The sequence below is a fragment of the Sceloporus occidentalis genome, unplaced genomic scaffold (assembly GCF_023333645.1).
Source record: "Sceloporus occidentalis isolate IW3139 unplaced genomic scaffold, rSceOcc1.0.p SCAF_1, whole genome shotgun sequence".
In the NCBI taxonomy this organism is placed as follows: Eukaryota; Metazoa; Chordata; class Lepidosauria; order Squamata; family Phrynosomatidae; genus Sceloporus; species Sceloporus occidentalis.
This window is the reverse complement of record NW_028316981.1, coordinates 44,663,197-44,677,138: the sequence shown is the minus strand read 5'-3', so window position 1 is coordinate 44,677,138 and position 13,942 is coordinate 44,663,197.

Below are 13,942 nucleotides of genomic sequence, written 5' to 3'. Positions count from 1 at the left end.
TCTGATCCTTGCCTTTCCCTTTTCTATCATTAGTATATCTCTATATCTTAGCCATTCTTTTCCTCCTTTTTCCCCCTTTTTCATCAGCGCCTCTTGGAGTGATATCCAATCTGGCATTTGTCTATATCTTTTCCCTTTACATATATTCCATACCTTCCATAGGGCTCTCCTTACTATATGGTCTTTGAATTCTGCATTGAATTCCACCTTTCCAAACCAGACGTGGGCATGCCAGCCACATCTCAGATTAAAACCTTCCAGATCTAACAATTGTTCATCTTTTAGGTCTATCCAATATTCTATCCAATTTAAGCAACACACGTAAAAATACAATCTCAGGTCTGGCATTTCTAGGTTTCTGACAAAGGCATTTTTGTCTCTTTCATTTTTATAAGCCCTGCCATTATCATGTTAATTTTATTCCTCATGTGTTTGGAGAAAATATTGAAACAAAGAGGTGCCTTCAAGTCATTTTCGACTTATGGCAATCCTAAAGTGAATTTAAAAGTGTTAGGAGGGGAGAAAAAAAAGAAGAGGATACCTGGATATATTGCATCAGGTAAGGAAAAATGGATTATCATTTTGTCTTGCTAATGGAACTTAATGTTTGTATGTCCTGAAGAGGAGGGATATCTACCCTCATGAATTTCCTTCCAGTACCATCTGAACTGGGAACAGCCATATCTCCACTAATATTATCATATATATTTTCCTCCTGTCTGATTCTTAGCATCCTTCCTGAAGAAGAAGCCAGTCAGACTTCAAAACAGGTATTCTGTGCATTTCAATTGTGACAATAAAGGTATCACTGCTTTGTGGGGTTTGGATATTATGGATTCTAACTGGCAGCGAAACCCAAACAAATCATGATCCAAGGACATCTCATTAATTTAGCACTAAGAGATACTGACTTGAATATCTTCCTTGGTAACAGAAGACAAAATACTTTACTTTCCTCATCCAAATGATTTTAACTTACATCTACCTTTGTTGTCCTACCCCAGCTGTTTTCTCCAAACACATGAGGAATAAAACTAAGTCCTTTGCCTTACTCTGAGTTTTGGGACCTCCCCCAGATCACTCTATTGGACTCCATAGCCAAGCAGGGCTTTGAATCCTGGTCTCCAGGGATGCAGTGTGATGCTCAAACCATTACACCATGCTGTCTCTAAACCCTATCCTTTACTCTTCCCTTTCCCATCTTAAACTCATTGGGGAACCAGGCTCTGCTTTTCCTACTCTTCTCACAGCAAGAGCTTAACTGATGAAATGCAACTGTAGCCAGAACCATAAGCGCATCACAATACAGAGTCATAGCAAGCATCACAGTTGCCATGCTATGACAATGGAAAGCAAGGGAGGGGGGTTTCTAGGTGCATGTAATAAATGGAGACATGCTGGTGGTTGCCAGCTTGGATCGATTTAAAAGGGGATGGACAAATTCATGCAAAATGTAACTGTCAATGGCTAGTAGTCATGTTGGCTGTGGACTACAGACACATCTCAATTAAGAAAGTCTCTGACAGTGAAGTGTTATACAAAGTCTTTTTTCACTTGGCCAGTGCATGAGCCCAGTATAACAATACATAAGAAAAGGATCTAGGAGTCTTAGTAGACCACAGGCTAAAGATGAGCCAAGAGTGTAATGAAGCAGCTAAAAAAGCCAATGCAATTCTAGGCTGCAATAGGAGTTTAATGTTTAGATCGAGGGAAATTACCCCCAAACAGTAAATACCACAACCTCCCAACACATTTGCCTCATCTGAAGTTTTCCTGTGTTTTGCTACACAGCTGTACTAAGGTGTACAAAATCTGTAACATCTGAACTGCCCATAAGAAGGTTAGTATAATGAGATGGCTGGTAAACAGTTTGTGGGCTAGAGTGGAACCATAGCCAGCTTAGTTGTAGACCACAGCGCTTTATAAACGGGCCTTTAATACGCCCCCGTCACGTGATTGGGGGTTGGCCGAGGACCTAGCGTCCATACCGGCCTCACCCCTAGCACATGATGGGGGCGTAAAGATGGTGGCGCCCTATACACACAGGCGCCGCCATCTTTACGTACTGGACACGTTGTGTCCGCATGTGTCGCCCTGGAAATGACGCCGCAAATGCGCCCCTTGCGCTCTTTCGGGGCCTGAGAAGGAGCGCGATTTCAGCGCTCCTTCTCGGCAGCGTCCGGGAGCCACGCCGTTTAAAGGCTGTGGCTCCCGGACGGTGCAAGCAGCGGTGGCAGCAGACCGCCGCAATCCGGCGGTCTGTAACACGCCCACATGTTCAGGAAATCCCAGGTCCAGTTCATGGCATCTCTATAACAAAACTTTATTGTTTATTAATTTAGAGTATTTATACCCCACATTTCAGCCAAACAGGCTTCCTGGGCAATTTACAAATCATTAATTTGACAGTTCCCTGCCCTCAGGCTTGTAGTCTAGATAAGACAGGAAACTTAAGGAGAAGGGTAGGGCAGTGGGGGAGTCCAGCAGATGCTGGCTGCTCTTCTTTCCCTTAAAGGCCAGAGCAACAGTCATTTGAACAAGGAGCTTTCACCAGCTGTTGGCCAAGGCACAGGACCTGTTTCTGTTGCTCTTTTTTTCCCCCCGTCAGAGGCCAGAACAAAGGAAGCTGGAACACAGAGGAAGTGTCTCATTGGGCCAAGGCATAATAGAAAGCTGTGCCTGCCTGTTCTTCTCTCCCTTAGAGACTAGAGTAATGGCAGTTGGATGATGGGGCTCTCCTCAGCTACTGGGCCAAAGCACAGTGGTCCTGTGTCTAGTTGCTCTCTTTCCTCTCAGAGGCCAGAGCAATGGAAGTCTGAATATGAAGGAAGGGGCTTTCACCAGCAGCTGGTCAACACACGGCAGACAGACGTAGCCAGGATTTTAGGAAGGGGGGGGTCTAGACTAAGTGCCACCATTATAATGGGGCTTGGGTGCAGTGGCGCAGCAGCACATACCATTCATTTTTATAATGGAAGGGGGGGGGGTCCGGACCCCAAGATCCCCCCCTTGGCTACGTCCCTGCGGCAGAGCTGCGTCTGGCTGTTCTCCCTCCCCTCAAGATCAGAACAATGGCAGCTGTAACATCGAGGGAGGGAAGGTCTTACACTAGCCACTTGCCAAGGCATAATAGAGCTGTGCCTGGCTGCTCTTCTCTCCATCAGACCAGAGCAATGCTCTTCTTTCCCTAAGATTTGAAGCGCTGATACCTGTCAAACTAGACAGTAGAGTTTATCACACTAGTGAGATCCCACGGACACACAGGATTTAAACATGATGTAACGTGAAAAAACCCTGGAACTACCCGAAGTTTATCACATGACATCACAGTTAACGTGAAATAATGCGATGTTAAACTGCAGTTAAAGCGGAGAAAACCAGCAGTTTTTTACTTTTATAGCATCCCAAAAGTAAAAAGCTGCTGGTTTTCTCTGCTTTAACTGCAGTTTAACTTCATGTTATTTCATTTTGGAAGCAATTCGGTGTGATAAACTCCCCAAATTTGCAAGTTTTGTTTAAATTAGAATTTAATTTAAATCATGTTTAACTCCCGTTTGCCCACGGGATCTCGCCAGTGTGATAAAGCTAAGCGCTGGGCAAGGCCAGGTGTATCAATACCAGCTTCATGTAAACACAAGAATCTCTAATACAAAGTTATTTGGATAGCCCTCAGCATGTTTGGTCGGAAACCCTTAACTTGATATAGCTTGTCAGGTTCATGATGACAGTAAATGAACCAGTGATCATGAAACACTTTGTACACTAAAAAATAAAATAAAAAAAAAATGCAACAGGAACTTTAGACGATTTGTATGAAGAAAAGCTTTTCCACCTATTTCTTATTTAATGTTTAGGTCCTTTTGATTGGCAAACTGATGCCTTGTCATTAAAAATGGCAATTCATTTTTACTTTTCGCTTTATTTTTTACAACTGGTCCTATTTATGTGCATTACCCAAACCATGCTGACCTTACACAGCTGGGAAAAATGGGAAGGAGATGTAACTAGACAGGGTTATGTAACAAACAATCAGCCCAACATTTGAAACTTACTGTTGTTTAAAAGCGTATTTAGTCACAAATCCCGTTAATAGGATTAGAGCCAGTTAAGTTACCAAATTGTTCTCAACGCTTTAGATCCCAACTTTGTTTCCCACAGCCAAGAGAGGAAACATGCTCCCCATTAACATTCTCTTTCTCACAAAGAGGCCTCTCAGAGAAGCACTTGCATAAAAAGCATGATAGCTTTTATAGGGTTTTATTGAAACTAAGGTGTTGAATAAAATTCCCATGTGTATTCTGGAGATAGACTGTTGCCATGGGGCTTCTCTTGTGTGATCTATGTGTTCATGTTTTGTATGTGTTTTATTAGTTTGTAATCCCACCTTGATCCACTTGGAGGAGGCAGGAAAATATAAATTATTATTATTATTGAAAGCCAGAAACATATCCATGCCAGTTGCCTTATCATTTCAGTTATGGCCTCCCTGTGTAAGCTTTGTACATGGTTAGATGTACCATAATAAGGTGTGGTTTTGTCTGTTTTGTGTCCCTTTGGTTTTCTAGCATTCCTAGGAAAGCTAGAGAGCTAAAAAAACAACAACAAAAAAAAAACACTCAAATTTAATTCCTGAAAGATACCCATTCAACATCTGCTTAAAGATTTCCAAAAACGGACCTCTAAGGAAGTCCATTTTACTGTCCAACAGGTTTTACAGTAAAATTTCTTCCTAATGTTTAGGTGGAATCTCTTCCAATAAACCGAGCCTCTCATGCTGTGTTCATGGTAACGTTTGAGGAAATAATAATTGTGGGATAACTGTGAAAGTCAATATGGTGTAGTGGATAAAAGTTCTGGACAGGTACTTTGGAATGCTTGGTTCTAGTTCCTATTTGGGCTATGAAATGTGCTTGGAAACTTTAGATGATACAAAGAGCGGCTGCCAGATTTTTAACTAGGGCTAGATACAGGGAACAAACAACATCTCCACTGGCTGCCAGTGGTTTCCATAGTGCTGCTTATGACCTATAAAGCTCTATACAGCTTAAGTCCAGGCTGAAAGACAGCATCTCCTCATATGAACTTGCCCCGGCCCTGAGATACTTAAGAGAGGTCTCTTTCTATCCCAACACTTTCACAGGCATGATTAGTGGAGACACACAAGATAGTCTTCTCAGAAGCTGCACCTAGGATCTAGAACTCCTTTCCTCAGGATGCTAAGCCGCCCCTCTTTACTGTGTTTCTTTAAAAGGCTCATGGGGGCAAAAACGTCCCCCGATGTGTTCTAACGAGCACGAGCGCGGGCGCGCACGGAGCGTGATGGGAACCTGATGGGGCCCAGAACGCTAGTTTACCGCACGGTGGAACGCCGCCGCTGCCGCCGGGCGTTCCCATCGGGTTCCCAATGTGTTCCAGGAGGCGCCATTTCTGGGAACAGTTTCAAAAGCGTTCCCAGAAATGGCGCCTCCTGGAACACATCGGGAACCCGATGGGAACGCCCAGCGGCAGTGGCGGCGTTCCACCGTGCGGTAAACTAGCGTTCTGGGCCCCATCAGGTTCCCATCACGCTCCGTGCGCGCCCGCGCTCGTGCTCGTTAGAACACATCGGGGGACGGTTTTGCCCCCATGCGATAACCTTCACAGATTTTATTTTGGCTGAATTAGGAGATCTGAATATTTTTAAGGAAAAAGCTTTTGAAAGGGCTTCTAAGAATTGCTATATTGTTTGTGCTGTTTTTAAAAGCACTTTTTAAACATTTTTAATTGTATGCTTTAAAAAGTTATTGTTTGTTGTGTTCCTTCAAGTTCCTGATTTATGGCAACCCTAAGGCAAACCTATCACGATGGCTTCTTGGCAAGATTTGTTCAGAGGAGGTTTGCTATTGCCTTCCCTTGAGGCTGAGAGACTGTGATTTGCCCAAAGTCATGTATTGTTAATAACAATTCTATCTAATTGTTCCTTTTTTGTTTTAGCTACATTGCACTTGTTTTAATTTGAAGCCTGCTTTTAGGGAAAAGGTGGGGATGTAAATAACCATATCCTTGGACCAGTTGCTCTGTTTCAGTGTAGGCTATTTATTATTATTATTATTATTATTATTATTATTAACCTTTATTTATGAAGCGCCGTAAATTTACACAGCGCTGTACATGCAATCTTTTTAGTTAGACGGTTCCCTGCCCTCAGGCTTACAATCTAAAAAGACATGACACAGAAGGAGAAGGGAGTGGTGGAGGGAGAGGGTAAGAGGTCCAGCAGTTCCTCTCTACCTCCGAGGCCTGGACCAAGGCAGATGGACTGGAGGGAGGGCTTGGCTTCAAAATGGAAGGTTCATGGAACTATGAAGAGAAATGTAAGCAGAACCAGGAACGTAGCTAGGATTTTAGGAAGGGGGGTTCCAGACTAAGTGCCACCATTATAATGGGGCTTGGGTGTGGCGGTGCAGCAGCACACACCATTCATTTTTCTAATGGAAGGGAGGGGTCCGGACCCCAAGAACCCCCCCCCCCCCGGCTACGTCCCTGGCAGAAGGAGAACTATATACAAGACCTTGAGCTCACTGGAGGAAAATTGGGATAGAAATATATTAAAAATACATAAATAAATAAATTTAAAGTATTTTTCCTTCATTGAGTTCAATGGGAGCTCTTAATTCAGTGCCATCAATGGGCCAGGGAGGAGTTCTGCAGATATTGGAAAATGAAATGGTAGCTTCAATAAGAAATACTGCAAGGAATAAATCACCAGGAGCAAATGCTAATCCAATAGAATTGCTACAGTTCATGCTGTTCAGACTCAACTTTAATGATAACTAAAATACATCAACAAATACAGAAGACAAAGTGTTGGCAGCAGACTGGAAACAATCAATATACATCCCAATTCACACAAAAAGGAGACACAAAAGACCATAGCATTAATTTCCCATGCAAGAAAAAATATGCTCAGAATTCTGCAGTACAGACTCCAATAATATGTGGAGAGTGAAATCCCAGAGGTGCGAACATGGTTCAGAAAAGCAAGAGGCCACATTGCAAGCGTAGATGGTTAAGGGAGTGCACCAAGGAATTCCTGAACAAAACCAGCATGTGGTTCATAGACTATAGGAAAGCCTTTGACTGCATAGATCACGAAAAGCTATGAAAAGGTCTTAAAGACATGGAAGTGACACCACATCTGATAGTCCTGATGAGAAGTCTGTTCTTAGGATGAGAGGCTACTGTTAGAACAGAATATGGAGAAACAGAATGTTTCCCAATTGGCAAAGGAGTCAGGCAAGGATGCAATCTATCTTCCTAATTGTTGAACTTATATGCAGAAAATATCATATGAGGAGCAGTCTTAGAATCAGAAAGAGGATATGTAGACAACACCATACTACTAACAGAAAACATCATGGACTTGGAACAACTACTAAGGAAGGTCAGGGAAGAAAGTGCAAGTGCAGACTTAGTGCAGATTATAAAGAAAACAAAAATAATGACATACTAATGACCAATACATAAATTTAGCCTAGATATTAAATAAATCAAAATAGTTAAATACTCCCTGTACCTTGGATGAAACATTAAGCAGAACGGAGACTGCAGTCAAGAAATAAGAAGAAAGATAGCAATGAGAAGGGCAGCCATGAAAGAGCTAGAGAAGATCCTAACACTGAACAGTGAAGTTAGAATCATCCTAGCCATTATATCCCCCTTCACCTTGTACAGATGTGAGAGCTAGACAGAAAGCCAACAGAAAGAAAATAAACTCATTGGAAATGTGCTGCTGGAGAAGAGTGCTGAGGATACTATGAACAACCCCAAACACAAACAAATGGGTCCTAGAACAGATCAAGACTGAACTCTTCTTGGAATCCTAGATGATCAAATTGAAGCTCTCATACTTTGGTCACATCATGAGAAGGCACAACTCACTAGAAAAGACAATGCCAGGGAAAGTATAGGGCAGCAGAGAGGAGGACCACATACCAGATGGATAGACTCAATCAGAGAGGTCACAGGCATGAATTTGCAGGACCTAAGCAGAGCAATGGAAGATAGAGAGGCTTGGAGATGTCTCACTCAGGATTGCCATGAATTGGGGCCAACTTGAGGACAATTTAACAACAAATTACCACTGGATCTTTGCCCTGCTTATTTTAAAAATGATTTATAAGTAACTCATTGTTTTTAATTGATACTTTTAAGCTTTAGAATTGGTAAATTTGGCAGCCATGATTTATATCAATTATTCAGATAAATCCAGGCCGCTGTACCAGCCAGCAACAGTTGGAGGGAGCTCGACTTGTATTTCCCAAGAGGGATCTATCTGGGAAATAGAATGCTGGACTAAATTAACCTTTGGCTTAATCCGCCAAGACACTTGTTTTGTCCTTTTGATGGGCTCTCTGTGTGGCAGTTTCCCTAATGGAAAGGTGAACATGACTGTTTTTCTTTGCACTTCACACAGAGCAAGATTAACCCTCCAATCATGATTACAAAATAAAAAAACTTTCGTACAGCCTGACCCCGAGCACAGCATGAGAGGCTCAGCTTTCTAATTAAATTTGGTGTTCCTTTGTTTTTGTTATGCTCTTGTTTAGTTAAGGACGTCACAAAGCCAGAGGGACCCAAGACAGATACACTGAAACTGTGTTTATGAAAACTTTTAGTTCTGTATTCTTAAGTCATTGGAAACTTCTAAGATTGTGGTGGTGGTGGGGGCTTTGCTGATGTGTTCGGTCCAAAGGTAACAAAACATTCCAACATATTCATTAAAAGAGGTTGTCTGCTTTTATGTCATGGGACCATTCTGTATGTATGAATTAAACTGACATTCAGTATGGTTAAATATTAAAATGAATTAAAATGAGTGGGTGTTGCATTTCCAGTGTCTCTTTGCTTTCTTGCTGATCTTACCACTATTCTCAAACATTTTCCTTCTATCATTTTTGATCTTAAACATCTTATTTGGAAATAGCCCCACTGAAATGAACAGCATGGCTGTTTGGTAAGGTGATTAGGAGATTAAGGTGGCTTAAGCCAAGCAGGTTGATTACATATATAAAAGTTAGTTTATGCTTCCACTGTTTTTCTCAGTAGCTGGTACAGGGTCAGTTTCCAAGAAATGTCACTGCCAAAGTCAGAGGACTATCAAAGAATTAAGTGGGCAGAGTAAAGTTAGGTTGAGAAGGACTGTGAAAAGTTCCTTTTTTGAATTACTGTATAACTCCCTGAAACTCAAGTAGGTGTTAAATATTCCTCATGACAATCCAATTCACCAACACAATCTTCATGTGAGTTAAATGGTAAACCTTCCCCAATGCTCTAACCCAGTGGCCCCCAAATTTGGTCCTCTAGGTGTTTTGGACGAGCTCCCAGAGGCCCCATCCAGCTTGGCCAATGGTCAGGAGTTCTGGGAGCTGAAGTCCAAAACATCTGGCAGACAAAAGTTAGAATTTCTCAAGGGAAGCCAGCCAAGCCAAAAGCTCTCTCACCCCATATCTGGGCTAGTCAGTTTCTGGACTGACGCATTCAGCAGGTTTTACTCTTGATGTGGTTTTCAGCTCAGAACATACGGATCTGTGGGCAGAGGTGACTGATACCTCTGAATTGTAACGGACAGATCATTTTCTGGTCATAACTAGTATCACAGCTACAACCTACACCCGCAGGTCCACCCTTGAAGGCCTTTGAGATTCCAGGAGGTCTTGGGGGGGTACTGTGGCTGGCATCACCAACGATCCTGTTGAATCCCTGGTCAATGAATGGAATCAAAATTTGACCAGGGCTATTAACACAATCGTCCCCAAAAGTCCTCTCCAATCCGTTACGAAACAGGCTCCCTGGTATACAGAAACCCTCAGGGAAATAAAATGGGAAGGATGATGAGTAGAGCACAGACGGCGGAAAACTTGACTGTTATGCAATAAGACAGGATATAGAGGACATCTTAGTTCCTATAAGGTGGCAGTATGTGCAGCAAAGAAAGCTTTCTTCTCCTCATGCATTCCATCTGCAGATTCACATCCAGTTGAGCTGTTCAAAATGGTGAGAGGCTTAACTCAGGTACCTTCCTCTCCAAACCCACTATTGGAACCTTCAGTAGCTCACTGTGATGCTTTTAACAATGATTTCGCAGATAAAATCTCTCACATGAGAGCTGGCTTAGATGCTTTCATTGGAGCAGAGGCCAACAATGAGGTGTCCAGCAACTCTGTGAGTGAGATTACACTGGATTAGTTTCTGTTTGTGAGTACCGCTGATGTGGACAAGCTGCTGGGGAAAGTAAGGAAGACAACCTGCTTTCTTGACCGCTGTCCCTCTTGGCTGGTTGTCCAGGAAGTAGATGCAATTAGATCTCAAATACAACAAATTATTAATGCATCTCTCAGGGAAGAAAATTTTCCATCCTGTTTAAAAGAAGCAGTAGTTAGACCACTGCTGAAAAAGTCCTCCCTGGATCCCCTGGACCTTAATAACTACAGACCAGTCTCAAACCTTCCTTTTTTGGGCAAGGTGATTGAGAAAGCAGTTGCCCTCCAACTCCAGTCAGTCTTGGGTGACATACACTTCCTTGATCCATTTCAAACTGGTTTCAGGGCAGGATATGGAGTTGAGACTGCTATGGTTGCCTTAGTAGATAATCTATGTCTCAACACTGACAGGGGGAATGTGTCCCTGTAGGTGCTTTTAGACCTCTCAGCAGCTTTCGATACCATTGACCATGGTATCCTGGAACGCCTGGGGGGGGGTGGGTGGGAATTGGAGGTACTGTGCTGCCATAGCTCCGGTCATTCCTCTCAGGCAGGTCCAGATGGTGGTTCTTGGGGGTAGTAGCTCCTCAAAAAAGGAGCTGTTATATGGCATCTGACAAGGTGCCATTCTATCCCCAATTTTTTTTATTATAAACTTTATTAAATTTTAAAATTGTACATATAAAGACAACTAAACATTTATATACTTAACAAACCTCAAATATGAAACAAAACAAAAACAAAAACAATGTACAAACTAAAATAACTTCCTTTCCCTTATCTTGAATATCTTTTCTTAATTTTCTTTATCTATGACTTTCCATAATTTAAGTCGCCTATCCCCAATGCTTTTTAACATTTACATGAAACTGCTGGGAGAGATCATCTGGAGGCATGGGGCGGGGTGTTATCAATATGCTGATGACACCCAAATATATTTCTCCATGCCTTCCAAAATAGCCTCAGCTCAAGACAGTGTGTCTCTTCTGAATGAATGCCTGGAGGAGGTAATGGGCTGGATGAGGAAAAACAAACTGAAACTGAATCCAGACAAAACAGAGGTACTTACCATCAAGGGTCCTAACCTGGGAGTGGAGGTGTGTCAACCAGTTCTGGATGGGGTTACACTCCCCCTAAAGGAATGTGTTCGCAGGTTGGGAACTCCTGGATCCATCTCTCCAAATGTCATCCCAGGTAGATGCAATGGTCAGCAATGCTTACTATCAGCTTCGGCTGATACTCCAGCCGCACGCCATCCTAGATCTGGAAGACCTAAAAATAGTGGTGCACGTGCTGGTAACCTCAAGGTTGGGCTTCTGCAATACACTTTACATTGGGCTACCTTTATGCCAAGTTCAGAAACTTCAGTTGGTTTAAAATATGGCAGCCAATTTGGTTACAGGAACATCCAGGAGTGAACATATTACACCCATACTCAAGTCATTCCATTGGCTGCCAATTAGTTTCTGGGCAAAGTACAAGGTGTTGGTTTTGACCTTTAAAGCCTTAGATGGTTTGGGTCCAGGTTATCTACAGGATCGCCTTCTCTCATACAGTACGCCCTGAACACTGAAGTCCTCTGGGGAACAGTTGCTACAGCCAGCAAGAACCCAACTGGCAGCTGTTACTCAGAGGACCTTCTCATCACCTGCCCCAAGACTGTGGGATGAACAATCAGAAGAGATCCAACAGCTACACCAGTTGTCACACTATAAAACACATTTGAAGACTTATTCTTCTGGTAGGCCTATCCAGGCAGTTTTTAATCATTAATTTTAAACATGAATTTTATATTTAATTATTGTCCTATATATCCCACCCTGAGCCGTGAGGAGAGGCGGGTAAGAAATAAAATTATTATTATTACTAATATTATTATTACTCTCAAGGTTAACATTCAGGTGGGTATAAATCTTTAGCGTGTAGATTTCAAGCCTGACAGATCTACTTTGTTGTAACCCCAGGATCAACAAGACCCGTTTCCCATTCAATTTGTGCTTTGATTGAAGCAGCTGATGAAAGGCCCTCTTCACTCTTACCAACAGTCAATGCTAGACTTAATCCTCACCCCCATTGTCGCCACTGTATTATAAACACAAGGTAACATCATGAATGATTTCGGGCGTACACAGTACACAAACTGAATGAAAAGATGGCACTTTGCAGGATGCTTTTGTGATCATGCACTGCTTTTTTTTCTCTCAGTGGCATCTTTTCATTCAGTCTGTGTACTGTATACTGTATTGCAGAAGTCATTTGTGCTATCGTTGTGTGCTTACAATACAGTACTGTATACGTACAGTGGACCCTTGTTATACGCTGGGGTTTGGTTCCAAGATCCCCCATGGATAACAAAATCCGTGGATGCTCAAGTCCCATTAAATATAATGACATAGCAAAATGATGTCCCTTATAAAAAAATGGAAAATCAAGGTTTGATATTTGAAATTTATACTTTTTTTGAACATTTTCAAACCTTGGATGCTTGAATCCGTGTATTAAAATCTGTATATAAGAAGGGCCGACTGTATTATATTTGGGCTTATATAGTAATATATAGTAGGTTTGACATAAGTCAGAAACAACTTAAAGGCACACAACAAGTATGGCTTCCCCTTTCAACAATTTCTGCTTTTTGACAGTGCTCTCGTCCCTAATCCATCAAATAAGCGGGGGAATACTGTATGGGATTTGCAGTCCAAAAACTTCTGGAAGGCCACAGTTGCCCATCTCTTCTGTAATTCTTTCTTTTTGCTGTGGCTCATGTCAGGGGACAGTTTAGGAGCAGCCATCTGTGGTGGCCCATCAATAACCCTCTATTTTAGTGGCTGCCAAGAATTGCTAATACCAAGAGATGTGTTCTAATTACAAATAACATTATGCTTTTTGACACAATGTTGCTCAAAGTTCAGGGTTGAGAAAACATGACCCTCCAGATGTTCTCAAATACAGTATTTTCTTCATCTGATAAAGTGCCGTGAAATCGCTAAAAATGTAGGCTATAAAGAAAGTATTAGTCATTGCGGCAGGAATTAGGAAAGTGTGTCCCAGAGGTCCCCAGGATTGTTTTGTAGAGCCAGTGTGGTGGACTATGACTGCAGGAGACTAGTGTTTGAACAAATCTTGCCAAGAAAACCCCATGATAAAGTCACCTTAGGGTCATCATAAGTTGGAAGTTACTTGAAGGGACAGAACAGGCCCTTCAGGGGTTTTTAAAATAAAATAAAATATAAGAGGGCATATGGAGGCAGTTTTTAAAAAAATATGTATGAAAGGAAAGTCCTTGAAGGTCTTCTGGGGGAACAATATGCCCCTAAATCCCAACAGTTGCCCACTATCACAAGACTCTATTTTTGCAGGTGCCACAAGACTCCTTTTGCAGCAAAAGGCTAACATAGCTAGTCATAGGGAAAATATTGTACATGGTTTATGCAGTAAAGAAAAAATATATGATTGAAGCTTATTTTGGAATCTCCGAGTAGTAGTATCCATATGTTCAAAATACTAAACCCTTATAAAATGTTCCAGGAGAACTAAATTAGCTTGTACTGGGAATGGTTTAAAGGGGAGGTATTTATAGAAAACAGTTGTGTTGTCTGCTAAAAAGCAAAACAGTTAAGTGAAAGGAATAGTCAGTGTCTAATGATGTGTTCATTTTCTCTTTATAACATGTTGTTGTGAACGATGAGGTCCTATGGGGG